Source organism: Symphalangus syndactylus, chromosome 11 (assembly GCF_028878055.3).
Source record: "Symphalangus syndactylus isolate Jambi chromosome 11, NHGRI_mSymSyn1-v2.1_pri, whole genome shotgun sequence".
NCBI lineage: Eukaryota > Metazoa > Chordata > Mammalia > Primates > Hylobatidae > Symphalangus > Symphalangus syndactylus.
The window spans coordinates 116,885,687-116,897,850 of record NC_072433.2 but is presented as its reverse complement, the minus strand read 5'-3'; the positions used below and the strand labels follow the sequence as shown (position 1 = coordinate 116,897,850).

General features: G+C 35.6%; 1 protein-coding gene across 10 annotated transcripts in view; it reads left to right on the top strand.

The window, feature by feature from the left end:
- LOC129493299 (POTE ankyrin domain family member B) overlaps nt 1–12,164 on the top strand; it is a 128,376-nt gene that overhangs the window by 51,535 nt on the left and 64,677 nt on the right. For 2 of the 10 annotated variants that reach the window (XR_010114313.1, XR_010114310.1), the window contains exon 3: nt 10,592–10,639. The exons of 7 other annotated variants lie outside the window; for them this stretch is intronic. The gene's annotated coding sequence lies outside the window, so the exon portion shown is untranslated. Of the gene's footprint in view, nt 1–8,930; nt 8,990–10,591; nt 10,640–12,164 lie in introns of all 10 variants that reach the window. One more of the 10 variants, XR_010114311.1, reaches the window with a different exon arrangement.

The following is a 12,164-nucleotide window of genomic DNA, read 5'->3' as shown; positions in this document are numbered from 1 at the left end:
GCTGCATATACCTAAGAGGTATGCAATCAATTTCTTTGAGCAACATATTTTAGGAGTTACTTAAAGTGCAGTTTCAACTGAGATGAGTAACTAGTTAATGCCACTTGGAGCCATAGAAGAGTTTAATATTCTTGCTCAGGATGTAATGAAAATAAGTTCTGAATAAATTGAAAAATAATAACTACCATGAATTAAGTCCTCCTATACATAGCCATATTATATGCACTAATTATGTAATTTTTAGTAATCCCAAATATTACACTTTACAGATGAGGATACAGATATAGAAGAGTTATATTACTAAATAACCAAATTAGATAATATTAGACCAAGATTTATCCCAGTATTTAAAGGACTATCTAATGCCAGTAACCAGACAATGCCAGACAAATATGCATAATAAGAATTCATTTAATATCTAACAATGGGAACAATAGATAATAACAGAAAGTGAAAACAAATTATAAAAATGATGGCATGAGAAAGGACCCCAATGAAAAGAGATTTAAAAATTAATATTTTTACTGTTTTTTCTTATTTCGGTAACAATACTGGCTCATTGTAAATAATTTATAAATTGCAGATAATAAAAACAAATCACAATGGTACAACTCAGACATTACATGGTTGACAGGTTAATATGTCTTTCTATACACTTTTCACATTTGTTTCCTGACATTTTAACATTGTTAATATTTTTTCTTTTCTTGGTGCCGAATTTAACTCAACACTAGACCTACTAGGCATTTTGGGGACTGGTGCTTGTTGTGGAGAAAAGCTTCAGAGAGTGCTGAATTGTCATCCATCAGCCACTATGCACTGCTGCCCCTCTTGGTTTCATTACTTTGAGACTTGCTCTGATGCAAAAGATTTTGCGGAGGTTTTGCATCTTCTGTCTCCTTCAGTTGCTCTGGGATTTTGATCTAACTTGAAATGTCTCAATATATGTATATGTTTTTTCCTTAGGTAAGCATGATCAGGAGTCACAGCTTTCTCAAGGTCTTTTTCCTACCAGGCTTTCTGTCAGCTTTCTTGATTCTAAACAATCCATTGCAATTATTTTCGACCTTGCATTCCTTGGTGATAGCAACGGTGCAGATGAAGTTTCTCCTCAGGATGACAGGCCTGGCGTAGGATGCTTCCAGAATTGGGGGGGCTTCAAAGCAGCTTGGTATGAAGATCATCTAATAAGCAGTGATCTGTCTGCCACTGGGACTCAGACTTACTGATCCTCTCTTTAGGTCCAGCCAAACATATTGCATTTGTCCTTAACTTGCGTTTTGCCTCCACGTATCAAGGAACATTAAACTTAGCCTGTTTGCCTAATTTTTCTGTGTTAACCTATACACAGGATGGATCTCAGAATAAGCTGCTTCCAAAGCACTTTCTGTAGAGAGATGGAAAAAGACTCCAATACATGGTATTCCAGTTCATATGTAGCCTCTGTGGATGGATCAGTTTCCCTCCCCAGCCCAATTGAAGCCCCAGCATTATGAAGGGAGCATCAAGAAATGCCACTCACAGAGACACAGTCTTTTCTGCCCATGTCTGCCCATCATAACAGAGTATTTCTAGCATGGACCATCTCAGTGATGTCTTCTTAAACCAAGGTGGCCCCAAAAGTTGTATGACTAACTTTATCTCATTTATTTTTATTGCAGTTGTAACATAGGTACGTATAATCCAGATATTTATCTATAACAAAGTATCTGGAGGGTTCCTTTATATATAATCCAGATATTTATCTATAACAAAATATATGGAGGGTTCTTTTAACTCATGACTTTAGGAAAGATAACCATATCAAGGTTCTTATGCAATTAACTTAGCACAAATGCCTAAGTTATACTAATTGTATATAGTAGATTTCTAGTATAAAATTTGCATTCTTCTAGAATAAAGAAGCCATCATTCTATTTACCAGATCTACTAAAGCCAGAATTTAGTTAAAACACTAAGCTATTGCCTCAAGAATTCCTTTTGTTCAATTCTGGGAGGAACTCCTTCTCTTTAATCAACCAGATTAGCATGGACCTCTATGTTTCTACCAACTGTCCTTGTCCCAACAGAACTTCTGTTCTGTTGAAGAATGATTATCACTGGTGTTACTACTTTTGGATAATCAATTTTTACAGCTGAAGTTCATCATATACATATATTATCTATTAATTGTGTCTTACAGACATTGTCTTTCTCCATCGTCTATTGCACAAATATCACCTGTTACTAATAGGAAGAAATGTCGTTCTTTCATTTATTGCCCATGAACTTGCCTATGCTTTTTGACTATCCAAATCTACCACCAAGGGTTTTTATGAAGATGAAATGTATGTATGCATATATAATACAATGTAATGTTTGGCACAAATGGATGATTGTTTTTATTGCCTCTCCATGCCCTGCAAAGGAATCCATAGCCTTTGAAATCACATGTGTTATTACTACTAGGATCCAAGGTCTCCTGCAAATTTCAAGACAAAACGACCCCTAGATTAAGAGATGCCCACCAAAATCTCTAAGTCTTTCTGCAGGAACTAGAACATCTGTAGTTTTCATGACTGCAGTAGATACTGTCAAGCATGCAGAAGGCTCTGTGAAGGCATAAATCTTGTATTTTCAAATGCTGTATCACAAGAGAAATAAAGATTTCCAGTTTCGATCTAGAAAGAAGCCATCATCCTATTCATCTGATCTACTAAAGCCATTAGTTTAATAATACTTTAGTTTGATCTTTATCTTTCACATTATATTCCATATTTTGTCTTTTATATTTCACATTATTTCATTCAGTGTTACCACAAAGATTTTGTGATAAAGGGAATAGATATTATGTAAAATTTAGTATAAACTAAAGTTCATTATTTAGATTATGTCCTTCAGAGAAGATTAATTGTTCAACAGGTTAAAGCAGTGACCTAGAGTCTAGTTTCTCTAGACAGGGCTGAGCTAAGCAGCACAGTGTCTGCTGTCTTCAAGCTGTGCCAATTTGCAAGATTTTAATATTAACCGCAGTACCACTTCTTATTAGCAATGCGATCCTGGGCAATTTACTCATTATTGGTTTTCTAGTCAGTGAAATGGTAATGATAATATTACTTACCTCATTAGCTTGCTGTAAGGACTGAACAAGATTATCTATGACAAACATTCAAGACATTGCCTTATACATAACAAGAGTTCAATAAATGTAAGAAATTATAGTTGACTTAGTTCATAAAATGTGTGTTTATTTGTTCACTTTGATGCTTTTGCTGTTTCTTTTTGATGCCAATTTCCATTTTCTTTTATCTAATTTTTAAAAAAATATATTTGAAAAATTGACTACTTTTAAAATATGAGTTAAGAAGGGATGGAAAAAGCGCTGTTCCCATGAAGCTATGATATCTGGATCCAGCAGATATCTCTATTGATATAGTGTTACATGGTTAGGAATTCAGTTCCCATTTTCAGACAGGTGGAAAAATCTAATTAAAGATATTGAAAAAAATAGTGGAAGAGATTTGGGGAAGATTTTTGCAGACAGCTCCCATAATGGTACCATGCCACTAGGTCCATTCTCTTATAATTTCTTCTTCTCCTGTACTCCAGAGGCCCTTGAGAAAGATCAAGGTATGGGAGTTGTGCTATAGCTCTGGAGATACAGGGAATGGCCAGGCTTGATGACATGGAGAATGGGTGGAATACATGTGGATTATGCTCAGGAGGCATTGACTCTTTCTGGACAGTTCTGGGATTCTACTGCACATTTTACCATCAGTTTTCAACTCTCTTCTGAATGAAAGAGCAAATGAAACAGAAATATGCTGATATGTGCATTTGGAGTCAAGAGACAAGAACCCACATTTGTCACAGGGGATGCGACAAAAATCAGTAATAGAGGAAAAACATTTGAGTTTTCAAATGCATTAGCAGTGAAAGTAGGTGAAAAAATGTCTATAAAACACTTAGCATGGCCTTTTAAATATAAATCATCAAAAAGCAGCATACCTGATAGAGGACCACATATTGAAGTCAAATAATAAAAAAGAACATTTAGCCTCTTACTAATAAAATAAGTCGACCTTGTTTTAAGAGTCCTTCAAATGTTCAAGTCATGGGTACTGGTCTTGAATATGTAATACTACTATTGATTGTCTGTTTGGTGGCTTGAGAATGGCTTACAAACAAAAGGTTACCTCACAAGAGACACCTTGGTTTCTAAAAAGGCTTAGGTTCTACCTTCCAAAATGATTATCTGAGAAAAAGGAAAAGATCCTACCACTGAAACAAAACAGATTATGTAATGCAGATGACTGTTAAAGGAAACAAACTGGAAGTGAGGTAAAGAAAATGCTTTTTAATAATATTAAAGTTATTAGTATTTGGAAGTATGAAGGTACATTATTCTCTTTAGCATAGGCATATCCACCTAGAATGAGGAATAAGCAAGTGTATGCCCAGAGATAAAGTGAAAAACATCATCTTTAATAAAACGTTTTTGGCCAGCTTTAAAACTCAATATTTGAAATGCAGTGAAGAAGGAATTTAAATGCTATTAATATGCGTAAATATACATTGAAGACATTCATCAAAATTCCAGTAGGAGAAATATGTTTCTAAAATCAGTATTGCCAATATGGTCTCTCAAATTTATTCTCAAACATCTATCTGCATGCTTGAGCATACTCATCTAGATTGGGAAATAGAGCAGTTTTGTAAAATAAAAAATGCTGTGCAAAGATATTTCTCACTTTTAATGACCTATTTTAAAGCAATTACATTGCTATACCTATTTTTCTTACTAGCATGCAAAAATGAGCACAAGGTTATATTTAAAAATGATCTTCTTATGCCTTGTCATGAAGAAAAGGATTTAACATTCACATGGAGTGATTCTTAGAAATACTTTCCATTATCTTTTAAACCAAACCTTTACCTGCGAAATTTTGTAGTCCCAAAGATAGAACATAAAGAGAAGATTAAATAGGCCTTTGTATTAGAAAGGTTTTTCTCTCGGTGTTTCACTAAGAACATGTGTATGTCTGTGTCTGAGTGTTGCGAATACATTAGAAACACTTCTCAAACACATACATAACTGCAAAGAAGATGTTATTTTTACACATTTTAGGCACAAAATGTTAATGTCTTATCTGATATACTCTGAAATATGACCTTTATTTCCCCCATGCTGTTTTCATGATAGTGAGTAAGTTCTCACGAGATCTGATGTTTTTATAAGGGGCTCTTCCCCCTTTCGCTTGGCACTTCTCCTTCCTGCTGCCCTGTGAAGAAGGTGCCTTGCTTCCCCTTTGCCTTCTGCCATGATTGTAAGTTCAGCCATGCTGAACTGTGAGTCAACTAACTGCTTTCCTTTATACACTACCCAGTCTCAGTTAGTTCTCTATAGCAGTCTGAAAATGGACTAATATACTGTTTCACTAATAGATTAGGTAATAGTATTTGAGACTTGAAAGTAAATTTAGTGCATCTCTCAGAGGTTGTCTTACCAGGAACAAATCTGAATGGTTTAGATTCAAGAGAGATATTCCAGCTAGAGCTAGCTACTGAATATACGAATGAGTTCTAAGGGGAGATTTCATTTCTGGCAATATTAATTCATAATTTATATTTAATTACGCTATAGATGGAAAATAAAACCTAACCATCCTGCAAACCAGCTATTGTTCTCCCTGCAGCAAAGGGACTCAACAGTTATATTTTTATTACCGATTTTTAAAATTATTTAAATTTTTGTAGAATTTTTTTCCGATTTAGAAGTTTCAATTTAGAGTTTTGAATTGTCTCTATAAAGCTGTTAAGATTTCCTGGAAACTCAGTTCTTTTTATTAGAATAATGTTTTCCCAAATGAGCTCTTAGAATTGTTTTTTCTAAAAAATATAAACCAGTAATCTGAAAAGAAGAAAAATGTTTGCATATTTGGAGGGAGAGGACAATTCTGTGGTTGGATAAGTTTAAGTTTGGGGACATTGCATAGTCAAACGCTTTCTTGGAGAATCATAGAAATTCTTATCACCATATCAAGACTCAGAAGTCTTGTTGTAAAAACTAAACATCACACAAAACAAAAACAAGCTTATTCAAATTTGTTTAACCCAGTATTTCCAAAATTAATTTGCCACACAGCCACTTTTCAAGGAATGCATTTAAAATGTTATCAATATTCCCTTAAATATAAGTTGATAAACAACTTGGTTAGAACCTACCTTTGCTCTATTTCTAAGTCAGAGATAAGCCTCTAAGTTTGGCTGGACATTTTGCAAATGCATGCTGTTTTTTGAAACTTCAGAACTAAGTTTGGTATAGCTTAGATTTACAATTAGGTGTTTATTATCTGTTTTTGGAAAAGTACATGGGCTACTGATCTCTGGTCAGTAGTGTGGTCTTTGTATATAGAGGACAGTATTTTTTTTCAGATTATGTGTGCCATATTACAGAGGTGTATTTTTCCTGGAAAAGTTTTAAGAAATATGGTTTAAGTGTATATTTAGTAAGGCAAACTTCTTTGTTAGGTTAGAATTGGTTTAAAGAAAAAAACATCTAGTTCTGTAGAAAAAGTTGTCCATGTGAGAATTTAATTCTAATATAGTTTGTTAAATTTATAGGTTCCCGCCCTTACAATGTGTCCATTTTGGAAGTTTCTTTGAGACAGTTATGCCCGATCAGTGACACTAAAATTACGCCCTAATTTCTATGAGACATAACATTCATTTTCTCAAAAATATTGGGATCCTTACTTGAATGGAGAATAATTTTTTGGTATAAATCTTTCTGGCCCAAATAAGTAAAGTTTTTTCATCACCACTGACATTTACTTGAGACCATAGTAAATGTGAAAGACAGGCTATCAAATTCCAGCTTATAAGTAGCTCAAAAATCTAATCCAATTTATGAGCCTTGCAAAATACTATTAAGATTTCTACACTAATTGTGGATTTTCTTCACAATGTGCCTGGATACTGAACTCCACTTATAATATTATACTTCAGGCAAGCAACAGTTAAGAAGATGTGATAGCTGGCTTTGAGGATCTGAGACTCTATTTGAAAGAACCTGATGACTAAAGCCTTGATGAATAGGGAACATATTGGCATTATACTGTCATGCACATCCAGAGCAGATGGAAGTTTGGAAAGGCTTTCTGTAATAAATGACACTTGACTGAATTTTAAAGGATAGATAGGACTTAAGAAATAAACATGTAGGCAAAGGGAATAATATGAATGAGGTAAAGGAAGTAGAAAAATACAAATTAAGCTTGGTCAATTACTAGTAACTGTGTAAAGAGTGCATACCTGGGATGCACAGAACGAAGTGGGAAAGGCCGTCATTATTGGCAAGGATGTGTTCCATTGGGAGATGGATATGTGGAAAGAGAGCTTAGCAGGAAGAACAATTAAAAGGCTTTTAAGACAATCTAAGGGATAAATTATAAAAGTCCCAGTGATGAGACTGGTAGACACAGCAGGTCGACTTGCTCATCATTAGTTCCAGCTCCCTTCTTGGATGCTTTCTGGTACTACAAAGGCTGGAAACTTAATGCTGCATTTCCCTCATCTCTTGCGGTGAGGGTCTTGGCAATGAACAAGATTTTGCTAATAAGATATGCTCCTGTGAGACTTGGATTCAAAACTGAGTGAAACGAGGAAAAGGCAGGGCTCAACTCTTGTTTTGACCCAGGACACAGCAGAGACAGTGTGATTCTGGAGACACAGAAGCAGTGGAATTTTTGATTCTACAGTTTGTTGGTCATAGCAGAAGTTTAGCCTATGGTTTATTTCTTTAGTTCTTCCAACCATTCTTGAAGAAGGGTAAAAAGTTCTCTTTTTGATTAAACCATGTAGTATCTGTATCTGAAATAATGCACTTCTAAGTAACAGGAAAGTGTGTATAGGTCACAGAACTCTACAAGAAATGGGGATATGGGACAGGTTATCTTACCTGGAAAGAAATGCATGAACATGAAATAAGAAATTGATGATCCATGCTGTACCATGGCAAAACAATTAATTTTTGTCTGTGGTCATTTAATATGAAATGATATTAAATTTTTATTGGAACAAGTGGCTGTTGCAATGAAACATTTGGGTGAGAAAGAAGAATGCAAACAGGATATAATGGGAGGCTCACTGCTTCCATCTGTACTAGAGAAGAAAAAATATGAACTCATAGTTTTACATTCTCAGAACAAGGCATAATCAAAGGTTGATGGAAATTCTATGATTTTCCTGAAAGACTCTTATCACAGGCTATAAAGCCTGGCATAGCTAAAAATCAGAAACAAGGCCAGGTGCAGTGGCTCAGGCCTGTACTTTGGGAAGCTGAGGCAGGTGGATTGCCTGAACTCAGAAGTTCGAGACCAGCCTGGGCAACAAGGTGAAACTCCATCTCTACTAAAAATACAAAAAATTAGCTGGGTGTGGTGGTGGGCACCTGTAAGCCCAGTTATTTGGGAGGCTGAGACAAGAGAATCGCTTAAACCCAGGAAGCAGGGGTTGCAGTGAGCCGAGATAGAGCCATTGCACTCCAGCCTGGGTGACTGAGCGAGACTCTATCTCAAAAAAAAAAAAAAAAAAAAGAGGGCAGAAACCAGTTTAATATTGTAGATATTGAATTACAGTATAAAACAGTGGTATTGTTTGAAAAATTGTAGGACTGGAAGAATGAGGGAGAGGGAATTTGGAACAAATAGGAATGAATGTGAGATTTAAGGCTTTAAAATTCCACCTAGGGACTTCTGCTTCCAGCTATTATAGGATTCAGCACACCATGTCTCCTATTGAGAATACTTAGCCAGTTATACAATGCTCCAAATACAGAATCATTTGTTAGAGGGTATGAAGAGCTTCCAAGCAACCAGAATATGAGAAACAAGATCACAAATGTAAGAGAAGTATGGATAAGTGAACTGAATTCTGCCTTTTCCCCTCAGGGTATTTGACAATTTTTGTAAGATGTTGGAGGACAAAGAAACCGAGCAGAGGACTACAGGTAATAAGTAGAGAAGCCAGCAGAGCTTTTGGCAACTGCTTAGAAGTAGGGAGACAAAGACGAAATTTGGGACTGCCAAAATGACCAGGATCCCGAAGAGAAGGGAGACACTGATGCTGATGTGAGCACTAAACTTGAAGGTGTTTCTTCTCAAGACACTTGAGATAGACTACTCAGCTGTTAAAAAAGGAATGAATTAACAGCATTCACAGAGACCTGGGTGAGATGGCAGACTATTATTCTAAGTGATGTAACACGGGAATGGAAAACCAAACATCGCATGTTATCACTCATATGTGAGAGCTAAGCTATGAGGACACAAAGGCATAAGAATGATACAATGGACTTTGGGGAATTGGGGGGAAGGGTGGGAGAGGATAAGGGATAAAAGACTACAAGTAGGATGCAGTGTATAATGCTTGGGTGATGGGTACACCAAAATCTCACAAATCAGCACTAAAGAACTTACTCATCTAACCAAACACCACCTGTTCCCCAATAACGTATGGAAAAATAAATAAATAAACCATGGAATAAATTTCAAAATAAAAACAAATTTTTGAAAGCTGGGGAAAAAAAGCAGCTCAGAAAGCCACTGCAAAGGAGTATACAGTTTTAGCTAGCCTCATAATGTTGAGGATGCAAAAATGGGGTAGATGCCCACATAAGAGACACTACAGAGTTTCACCTGGATTCCAGACTTAATCCCAACCCCGTTCAATAACAGCAGCCTTACCACACTGAGATAATTAGGATCAATCATCCAGTCAACTTGCGTGTAGCCAATGAAGCCTTTGTATTTGAATATAAAAATAACCCCTACAAATTAAAAAAAAGGCAGTGCAAAAAAAATTGGGCTGAAAACTTGATCAGACACTTCATAACCCAGAGTATCATAATAAGAATACACATATTTAGAAGATGTGCGATTTTATTAGTTACCATGGAAATGCAAATTTAAATCACAAAAAGATGCTATGCACCCTCACTAGGGTGGCTAAAATGAAGAAGGCAGGCAACATCAAGTGGTAGCAAGAACAGAACACAATAGAAACTTTTATACATTGTCTATAGAATTACAAATTGGTAGAAAAGGCATGTTCTGTGATCAAATTACTCCACTTTTCTTACTTTTCTGCTGTATATATAATGGCAAGGTGAACATATATTAACCAAAACACATGTAGGTACTCATAGAAGCATTTTTAGTAATAATCATAATTTTGAAACAGTCCACATATTTTTAAATAACAGAGTGGCTAAATAATTCATGACATATTTATAAAATACAATGCCACACAGTATTAGTTCTCAGTTGGGAGTGATCTTGCTCCCCACTCCTCAGGACATTTGGCAATGTCTGGCAGACATTTTTTATTGTCACAACTGGTGTGAATGCTAATGGCATTAGTAGGGAGAATCCAGGGAAGCTGGTAACTATCTTACATTACAAAGGATAGTTCCTAAAACAAAAGAATTATTTGGTCCAAAATGTCAATAGTGCTGAAGTTGAGAAATCCTTCTTATTAGTTTTCTATATTGCCTTTTACAAATTACCACAAATTAAATGGCTTAAAACAACACAAATGTATCATCTTATAGTTTTGCAGGTCAGAAGTTCAACAAAGGATGCGCGGAGCGAAAATCAAGGTGTCAGCAGAACTGCCTTCCCTTCTGGAGTCTTTAAGGGAGAATGTCTTTCCTTACCTTTTCCAGCTTCTAGAGAACACCCACCTTTCGTATTGAATTCTGTACTTTATTTTCTTCCTTGGATCCTGGACCACTTCCTCTGTCTTCAGAGCTAGCAAAGGCAACCAGGTTTTTCTCATATTGCATCCCTCTAGTCTACTATGTGCTTCCCTCTTTCATGTTTAAGTATCCTCATGATTACAGTTGGGGTCATCTGAAGAATACAGGCTAATCTCCCTGTTTTAAGGTCGGCTGATTAGCAACCTTAATTCTATATGCAAGTCAATTCCCCTTTGCCATGTATTATAACATATTCACAGATTCTAGGGATTAGGACTTTGACATATTTGGGGAGCCATTATTCTGCCTACCGCACACTGCTTTACAGTGTGAAAAAAGACTGTATTTGTTTCTTCATGCATAATAAAATGCATGAACCTTACAACCATAATGTGGAATGGTTCTGGGCATGTAAGTTAAAAAATAGACCAAACTGATATATACCAACAGGAATTAGAATAATAATTTTGTGGTTGAGCAGGTAGCTTCTTTAGCATAGCACAGGTGGTAGAGCCAGAAACAATAGCAAAAACTTTCTAATTATTACAAAGCTTCCTGATTCTACATTTTTCTTGTCAAGACCTGGATAGTAGCTTCCTTGTTAGCATATTCTGCAGGTGGCTTTCAGGGTTTTTCTAGAAGCTCACACTAGACTCCATTTCTTCAGCCCTTCTAAAAATTCTGAAAGTCATTTAATCCTCTAAAATAAATCCCTTTCTGCTTAAAGTAGTTGGAGTGGATTATATTCTCTGTAACAGAAAATTCACCAATATTATGTGGCATTAACAATAGCTGAATAAAAAGCTCTTTGTCAGTCAGCTTGAAATATAAAAGATTTGACTAATACTTTATAAATAGTATCCCTTCTAATCCTAATAATCATTAAGTATTATTATCATTTATCATAAGTGATTCAGTTCAGAATCAATGAGGTTAAGTTACTTTTCCATAGCTAGCAATAGTGATATCAAGATGTAAACTCCAAGCTCTGCAGACCATGAACTTCTTATACCCTATTCCTTGGTTTTATTACACTTTCAGAATAGAAATGGCCAATATATTGACTTCACATAAGTTTTTTTCTAATAAGTATTTTAATAACTCAAAGAAGCATTGATATTTTGAAATTCTTTTTAGTTCCTGAGTTACAAAGGTGTATCAGTCAGATCACTTAGTTGCAAACAATAGAATCTGTGCTGGCTACTTTTATCAGAACAGTGATGTATTCAAGACTATCTGGTGGTTAATAGATTCACTGGGATGGCATTGAAAAAAAAAAAAAGAATAGTCTCAAAACCAAGCTTCTAGCAGCAATATGCCAAATCATGACACAGAACAGGACTATTCAGGATACTGTGCCCACAGCCTCTGTTGGATGTTAAATGCCAGAAGTCCAACCCGACTGGCACTGCTGCCAGCAAAGATT